At 38.4% G+C, this 9,173-nt stretch overlaps 1 long non-coding RNA gene across 1 annotated transcript; it reads right to left on the bottom strand.

Annotated features, from left to right (window-relative positions):
* Window positions 1-833: 833 nt before the first annotated feature.
* Window positions 834-1,516, bottom strand: LOC148041591 (uncharacterized). The gene is made up of 2 exons (XR_015692450.1): window positions 1,274-1,516; window positions 834-1,136 (listed from the first exon to the last, which is right to left on the bottom strand). It is a non-coding gene; the product is annotated as an uncharacterized LOC148041591 (long non-coding RNA).
* Between the last annotated feature and the right edge of the window lie 7,657 nt (window positions 1,517-9,173).

Raw genomic sequence — 9,173 nt, 5'->3', positions numbered from 1 at the left:
TTTTGAAGAACATTTGATCTTTCTTGATTGGCATGTTGCTTTTAGAAAATTTAAGGATAGCCATTGATTATAGTTGACACCATTCGAATTTGTGATGTGCTTGATGAGCCAATTCCTCTGAAGAAGAGGAAGAAGAAGACATTTGATTTTGCATTTGTAAATCACTAGTTTGATAGACTTGTAAAACTTTTAGGCCTAGGAGACCACATGATCTCTTTTAAGGGTTCTCAATACTTCTTCATGTGTATATGTGTGTGCATGCGTGGGTGTGCATCGGTGCGAATGAGAGCATGAGTGAGAGAAAGCAAGCTGAAGTATATGTGATCTTTGGGTTCCATTCTAAGGGCCCCAGCACACCCAGGGGCAATGGGACGAACGGGGCTTTTGGGATCCTAGTATCACATAGGGGTCGCACCATGTCCCAGCTATATACTAGTCATGAGAAATGACAAAATCAGTCCCACGTTTTCTATGAGAAGTGCACTGTCTGGTTGCTAATCCGTGTAAATATGTCATCCCCCAATGAAATGCGATAACCCTAGTAACCCAGTGTTAGCACTCAGTTTTTGGCAAGTGTAAGTGGTAGGAAGAGAGGGGTAAGGAACCCCCACTCCCACTAATTGCAACCCTCTGAGGAGTGGGGGCAAAAGGGGGGGGGGGGGGGGTTCCTGCTCCCCGCAGTGGCCTTGGGCGTGACCGGTCTCTAATTCCTCCAGAAGTTTCTAGTACGCTGAACCGTGAAAAGACAACCGTCGTGGTCTACCCATTGCGGTGGCTTAAACATTGAGGATTTCTGAACGAAGAAATTCCAAATTGGCATTCACAAGACGACAACGGAAGTTATTTATTCATGCATGCCTCAACCACGGCATAGTTATACAAAGAGGCGGGCCGGCTTCTTATAAATTAGTTGAAGCGGGGATCGGAGATGTAGAAGCCCAGGCTATCAATATGGGTACCCTGACGGCCGAAGAAGCCAAGGATTTGTGGGCGAACAACGTGACCGTTCATGCCAGAGGGTTTCAGTTGAGGCGCTTGTGCGGAGGAGACGCCCATCGCTAGCACTCCCTTGTAGTTGGAGTCGGGATGGAAGATGTTCTTGTTCCCACCCACGGTCAGTTGGAGCCAAAGTCGACCTACAATATCCAAAGCCGTCCACGTCCACGTCGTCAGTGAACGAACGTATAGTCGATGTACTACTACGCACTATTAACGTATAGCAATATCAAAGCAATGCGCCACGACTTGGCTAGTAATTTTACGACGTACATACCTCCACGACGGTACCGTTGGCACTGCCGTGCAACACGGTGGTGCCGTTGCCGTACACGACTCGAAAGCCATTGAGATTGTTGGACGCGTAGTAGATGGTGAGGTTGCACACCCCACCGTTGCTCCAACCGTCGTCGAAGGGGCTACCGCCCGCGAAGCCCCCCCACGGCCCAACTATGGCTGCCATAGACAATATTGCTGTATTGAAGGTATAAAGGGCGCTGTTTGTGCGTGAGCCTGTGTTTTTTGCGTGTGCTACCTCTGGCGCCGGGCCTGCGCTCACCATTTATAGGTGTCGCTCCCACCGGTACTACGTCTCCGAGGGTGAAAAGCTCTCCAGAGTTTTTAGAAACCTCCCTCTCTCTCTCTCTCTCTCTCTCTCTCTCTCTCTCTGTGTCTCGGGTCCCCCGAAGGATCCGTCGAAAAAACACGTCTCGCGACGTGCTCTCGTGTGCCTTATTGTAAGCCCGACACCTCAGCGTGCCTGTCTGCTCCTCGATAACACAAAAACGTGTCCATCGGGAACGGGCCTTAGGACATGACGGAGCCTTGACTCTTTTTTAGGGTTGGAGAGCCCTTCTAAGGCGTTTTGACCTTCAAGAGAAGGCAAATATTTTTAAAACCTTGTTATCCAAGGGCAAGTAAAAAAATTTGCCCTTCCTAGAGAAGGGTATGATTTTACAAACCTTGCTATAGAAGGGTAGTCATGGCATGCGTGCTTGGTCATTATCGCAAGCACGATTGATTATATGAGAGAGGTTTCCCCAAAATGAATCATATTAAGTCCAATGATCACAACAGATTGTCACTTTAGAGCTTGAATCAACTCATGTTCCTTTCATACACAATGGTGCTAAGGATCCTACAAATGTTGATTGGGATGCCATCTATACAACGTGGGATGAATTAAAAGCTCATCGCAATGTTTATGTGGTAGCAACAAAGTTGATATAAAAAAGTATAAGTAATGGTGTGATTTGATTGTATTGCTATTTCATTTGAGACTATGGATGATTGCAAAGCTATCTTGTTGCCTTTCTAGACTATCTTAATTGATTGAGCTTTAGCCTCAACCGGGCATTGCAATTTTATTTTTGGTGATAGCATTATAATTTTTTAAACGCTTAAATAATTACTCATATGTTGTACTAAGTTATAAATATCCTATCATCATATCATGTCGATATTAGATTTTTGTAAATTAATGGACATGAAAAACCAACAAGATAGCTTATATAAATGTCATAGTTTTTTTTTTCTCAAATACTATTCTATTAGCTAGACATGCAAACTTTAGAATGCATATCTATTGAAGGTTAACATTTTGAAAAGGCCCTTCCACAAGAAAGACACTTGTTCACGAAACCTTCAATGGAAAAAACATAGGGGACTTTCGAAAATAAACACTGGAGTAGAGTAGCTCTATCACCAAGGACTCTTAATGGAGCCCCTTTCGTCTTCTTCATATACTTTTAAAATATCTAACCCATTTACCTTCCTTTTTATCCTCTTGAATTCCTCTTCAAACCACTTGTCTTTCTTAGATAGCATACTGAGACACTGTCTTGTTTTCAACCAGTCACCTACATATAAATCCTCCAAAAATATCTCCATGGTTGAGAGATAACATTTGTAATGACTTCTGTCTATTGTACAAGGTTTTTCCATAGCTAAACCCACTTTATTCGCTATTGAATTTACTACTACACCAACACTTCCTATCAATCTACATGTTGCACTTGTTGTATTTACTATTATCCCTACATTTATGATAGTTGTACTAGCATTTATGACACCTATACTTGCAATTATAGCTACTATAACTTAAGTCCCTATTGTAAAACAAGCATTTTCAATAGCAAATTCATTTTCCTCTTCATCCTCCATCATTCCCTCTTCATCCTCAAATTGTGCCCTTGATAACATGTCAACAACAATTGGATTATCCCTTCTTGCTATATGATATAATTCAAGGTTTAATGACTTAATATATGCTATCCATCACAACATACCAATATCCAATATGGCACAACTGGTAATCATTCCAAATAATGGTAAGGAATTTGTTTCAACAATAACAATATTAGCACCCATAAAGTAGTCTATATCGCATTTGAGGGTCGTTATAATGCCCCAATGCTCTCTTCTCACTTGTGGCTATCTTCTTTGCTTCTCATTTAGCACCTTCACACAAAGTCTCATAGCATATCTATCACTCTTTTCATCATCCCATCCAACTACCCACACAGTTCCAATCAGGCTTGTGTCTACATGTATAATAGGAATCTAGCCTTGCAAAGAGCCAAATCCTTGATTTTCTTTTTTTTCTACACTAGAAAGTGTCAAATCCCTTCTTTTTTTTCTTTGTATTTGCCAATGTACATGTGGGTATGTTTTCTTACAATCGTCAAAATTTGCATCAATAATTTGTGTCTATATATCGTCTATTTTCTCAAGATTTATTCCATTACACTTATTTAGATGCATATACTAGCATATAGAGAGTGAATCTTTTATCAATGCCTATTTCGATGGTGGTGCCTAGCATTTTAAAAAAGTTGTGCATATTTTTGTATTCAATTTCATTGGCATATCCTTCATATATTATAGTGTGATAATTTTATAAATAATTTCTCTTTCAATATAACTTTGTGGTATCATGCATGTGTCAACAGGGTCCTAAATCTTAATTCATGTGGGAGCCCTTCCAAATAAAAAGTGACAATTATTTCTCAAATTAGAAAATTGAGCTTTTATCTCATTATATTGGAGCATGGAATAGATCTATTTTAAAAAAAAGCAAAAATTTACAATATTATTGGTAGATCCTTTCAATATCCCTCATTGGTAGTGCAAGTATAGTCAATCACTCTATGAATGTTTGACATCACTTCTCAAGAAAAGATTGCATATGATTCTTTCATTTACTTTCTAATCAAGTTATTATTATTTGATTCTCGATATGCACTGTACACAAGACTCTCTAGCCAAAGTCACCTTCCATTTTCACATTCCTATCTTTTGGAAAAGTCTTGCCCTAAAATTATCCAAATGAAAGTGGCATCACAACAATGAGAAACTTTTCTCAGAGCAAGATAAGATGATCTCATGAGTAAGCATATGACAACATTAGATAGTTACTTTACCTCATGTAGTAGGTTGTTTCCTTACTCTTTTTCTACAATGTGAGGCAATTGGTTTTACATATCACTATAGGTATCCTAATCTCAAGTAATCCATTACTATGCTTGGAAATTTTTAAAATTTATCCTAATCTCAAGTAATCCACTACTATGCTTGGAATTTCTTAACGCGATGTTCTCAATTCTATATGAAAACATGTTGATGCCACAACAAAAAGAGAAAATATCCTCTTTTGAACATATAACATGTGGTCAATGGGGGCCTGGTGTAAAACCACCTAGGTCCCAAATTTATCCTAATCTCAAGTAATCCACTACTATGCTTGGAATTTCTTGATGTGATGTGCTCAATTTTTATAAAAACATGTTGATGCCACAACAAAAAGAGAAAAGGATCCTCTTTTGGACATATAACATGCGCTCAAGTGGGTGCCTAGTGTAAAATCATCTAGGTTTCAAATGTTTTTCTATACACAATAAAGTGAAAACTCACTCAAAGGATCACCAAAAATACTTTTGCCACTAATTGGGTTATCTTTGACCCATGGAGGCTTCACTACATAACCCTTTGTAGATGTAAAGGCCCCATTAAATCATACTCTTCTATAACTTGTGAATATGTCCATGAAATTGGCCCCATTATGAATGTAAAATGTATTTAATGAGATTTAAAAAAATATATTTTTTTGAATTCATGCAATAGGTTTACATGTTTATGAGTGAATATTATAAGAACAACATTTCTAGTGATGTTTAGGTGATAAAAATAAAATTTAAACCTCCCTTGCCATCTAAGTATAAGCATGGTTAAAGACACGTATGACATGTTGGCTATAAGCATACATTTATTTTAGATTTTTCTTCATAGCTAAATGATCTCTTTAAATTCATGTTGATTTTGGACTTTGCTTCAAGTAATGAGGCCTCTTTATAAGCTCCCAATCCATTTTGCATGTGAATCTATGAGAGTTGTATCCTATCTAGTGTATGTTGGGTAAATTAGAGTTAGTTTATAGGTCCAAGCAAGAATTCAAGTATATAAGGAATTCCAAACTAAAAAAATAATGGAGAATGCTTGTCCCAAGAGTTCATACGGTGGGCATTAACATGACCTGACAAGAGTAACAGGGTATGTCAAGACTTTCCAAGAGTAAGTTAGTACTAGTATTTCAAGAGATTCTTAAGTTAGTCCTCATGTCTAAAGTGGTGAACCAAGTAGGAAAGGGGTTCAAAACATTTTAGGAGTCCAAAGAAGTGACCAAGGGACCAATTGAAAAGACATAGTGCCCAAGATTAAGATTGGAGGAGTAGGGATAAAAGGAGGAGAATCTACATTGAATGAAACACAAAGAAAACTAATGTGTTGAGGTCACCATTCTACTATGTTTGAAGGGAATCAAAGCTTTATAATAAGCAAGAACCAAAGGAGAGGCAAGTCCCACTTTAGTTTTGAAAGGTAAACTTAGTGTTTGGGAAAGAGAGTAAACATGCCATATTTATGGCCGAATATGTACTACTATATGTGAACCTTGACTGTGAAAAGAGAGGGTTTTTGATAGGTAATTCAAGAGATCTTGGTCTGAATAGTATCATTGGAGTGACTACATGCATCATTCAAGCTATTTAGAGTGATCTAGAAGCATTGTTTTGAGCTAAGTACTTTGTATTACTAGTATAAATTCCTTTTGACTAGAGATAAGATCTTGAGTTATTGTCTTAGTAGGAAGAGTTTTGTGTAGTCCATCAACTTAGATACAAAGTCTCTTGGCCAAATTGAGTTTGTTTAGTTGTATAGAGAAGAGATTACTAAGAGTTATAGTGCATTCTGTGTGTTGAAATATGAGAATGAGAGCATGAGAGTGTGTGCAAGAGGGAGCGAGAGAAAGCTCAACTACAAGAAGAAGATCTTGCTCAGTGAGTTGTTTACAAGTACAACTAGTATACTCTCCTCTACATTGAGAGTGACCCCTTTAGGCTATTTATATAGCCTCTAGATGGCTAGGGTTTGGGTTTCCCCCTGCCCTCCAGTTCATTCACACCCAACTACCCTTATCCACCATTGCATACATAGGGTTCACATGCCTATTATAGATTTAGAAAATTCAATCATCAGGTGGGTTGGAGACAAAGTTGTCCTCCAATGCATTTGGTACTCCAAGGTTGGTAGGACATTTACTAGTAATATGCCATGTCTTCTTACATTTGTTGCATTTCATTTTGTCAAGATATTTTTTTATTTTTGCAGTCAATGTCTTCATGCAACAATCAAACATGGAAGCTATCTATGATCACATGGTCTTCAAGTCTGTACTATTATTACTTTTAGTTAGCTCACAAATTGTAGTCTTTGACTCCTATTCAATCTTGGTATCATAGAGGACATGAAAGAAAAAATTCCATAATGCAATTTCACATGGACCAAACGCCTCAATTTGCACTGATTGCCATCTTTGTCTCCCAATCATGCTACAACTGTAGCCCAAAACTCACCTACTTAGCTACACAAAGTGTGCTTTCTCAATGGTGAATCATACTCTAGTCTTCATGCATAATCTCTTTATCAAACATCCATGACTTGTCAATATGAGGCTTATAGTGGTTCTTTTCTACTCCAATAGACATGTTAATAGTCGGTCTCTCTAATTGCTAGGTTTTCCTTCAATAGTCACCACAATACCTACAATATCTATGCTAGCTCCTGAACTAATGACTTATCCCTTAGAATCACACTGTTTCCCACAATGAAGGTCTAACCTTTCTATCAATAACCATGACTTGTCAAGATGAGGCTTATAGAAGTTCTTTTCTACTCTAATAGACACGTTAATAGTGGACCTTTCTAATTGCCAAGTTTTCCTTCAATAGTAACCATGCTACCTACATTATATATGCAAGCTCCTAAGTCCCTTAGACTCACACTCTTGCCCAAATGAAGATCGAGCCTTCATCCTATAATTCCATGAAAAACCTCTTCTTGATATAGTCCTAGCTAAAACCTCTTCTTGACTGCAGTCCCAGCTTCCTAGTAGATAAGATACAATATTATATAGTAGCTTACATCAAGCAGTTTACCTCCTTTTGCTCTTTTAGGAACACACTACAATTTATGTCTGATAGGGTACCATCACCATATACAATATCACTCAGCACCAAAGTCTACTCTACAAATTATTATTTGTCTATGGTTACTATAATTTGATACAAACTCTGCCTTTTAACCTTGCCATCACCAGCGTTCATGTACAAAACACATACATGCCTTCAAGAATATTATTTCCTCTCTTCATCTTCAACCAAAATGATCAATTGAAAAAAATTATGTTTTCCTCTTCATGAATCATTGCATCGCTACCTTCCCACATTAATCAAGATACATAGCTAGCTATGGCTCACCACAACAACTCCTCCCTTGTTATCAATGGGGACTCCTAATGATAGAGAGGACAATGCATTCCCCTTCCACACATTGCCTAGCTAGCATTTTCTCCCCCTTCCCCCCTTCATATTCATGAAGTTCCTCTTCTTTTCAGATGGCCTCTTTTTTCCTAATCCAGCTCAGCTCAATGCTTTCTCTTTTCCTAAAAGGCGCACTTTAAATATTGGATTTGCAACACATAAAGAAAACTCATCTTTTTTTGATATGTTGCTCAATCTTGATTAGGTAAAATCATGACCAATCCCAATCAAAATGTGGTAGATGGAAAAGTTGAACAACATCTAATCCACCTACTATCAAGTGCTTTCCTTTATCATCTCAAGCAAGACAAAAAACAATTTCACCAAACTCTACCATACATAGAAGTTTTCTTTTCTTAGTCTAGACAAGGATATTCACACCTTGAACTCAAAATATCATTATATCATATGAGCAGAGTCAAAGCACTTTGCTCATATCGAGCAGAGCCAGTGCTCTCGTCCTCACTCCTTAGGTTGTAACCTTGCTTGTGGTTGGAATCCTTGCAGTGGTAGTGATGCCTTGACACCATAGAGACAATGACCCAATACTTGACAGAGTGACCTTCCCCAATCCATTCCTCGGCCTATCCCTCAAGTCCTTCCCAACCCAATTTTTACGCTATTGAGCCATCAAAGGCCCCTTCTCCACACTTAATAAGGAGACAGATACTAGACACATTAGATCATGGCTTTGGGAGCTTTAATAGTTCCACCGAGTAATCTCAAAGGTTTAGACCCTACTACCTTAGATCCACTGCCTACTCCCTTGCCCCCTAACTATATCCTTGCTCTCCCATTTTACGACATCAACATAAAGGTTTATGAGCCAACTATACATATCAGAGAGGAGAGTGCATCCCACAGTGGTGTTCTATCCCATAGCAACTACCATCCATGTTCGAGGTCTCTACAACAGATAGGACTAGGACACTAGTGACTCCTCTTGGCTTCTCCTACATCATCAATATGCAGACATGGTAGTGGTCATGAATAAGGAGGGGAAAAGAACTTATCAATCATATGCATGACCTTGTTTTCTTCAAATATTGATATAACATTACTATGCTATGGAAGGCGCAAAATCTTGTGACTTGAGAAAAAGGGTATGGCCATAAGAACTCTCCATAGAGAGTTTCCATAGCCATCTATAGAAGATAGATTTTCAATTGATTATATGCAAATGTCCACCATGAAACATCTCTCCTACCTTCACTCAAAGGCATGAGATGTCTATATCAATGGCATGTCTCATCCCACCTAATTTGAAAAAAGCAATTGAAATTAGTAAGGGAGGAAACTAAG

Source organism: Lygodium microphyllum, chromosome 1 (genome assembly GCF_053477565.2).
Source record: "Lygodium microphyllum isolate KBCC chromosome 1, Lygodium_microphyllum_v1.1.10, whole genome shotgun sequence".
In the NCBI taxonomy this organism is placed as follows: Eukaryota; Viridiplantae; Streptophyta; class Polypodiopsida; order Schizaeales; family Lygodiaceae; genus Lygodium; species Lygodium microphyllum.
This window is presented reverse-complemented; position numbering and strand designations above follow the sequence as displayed.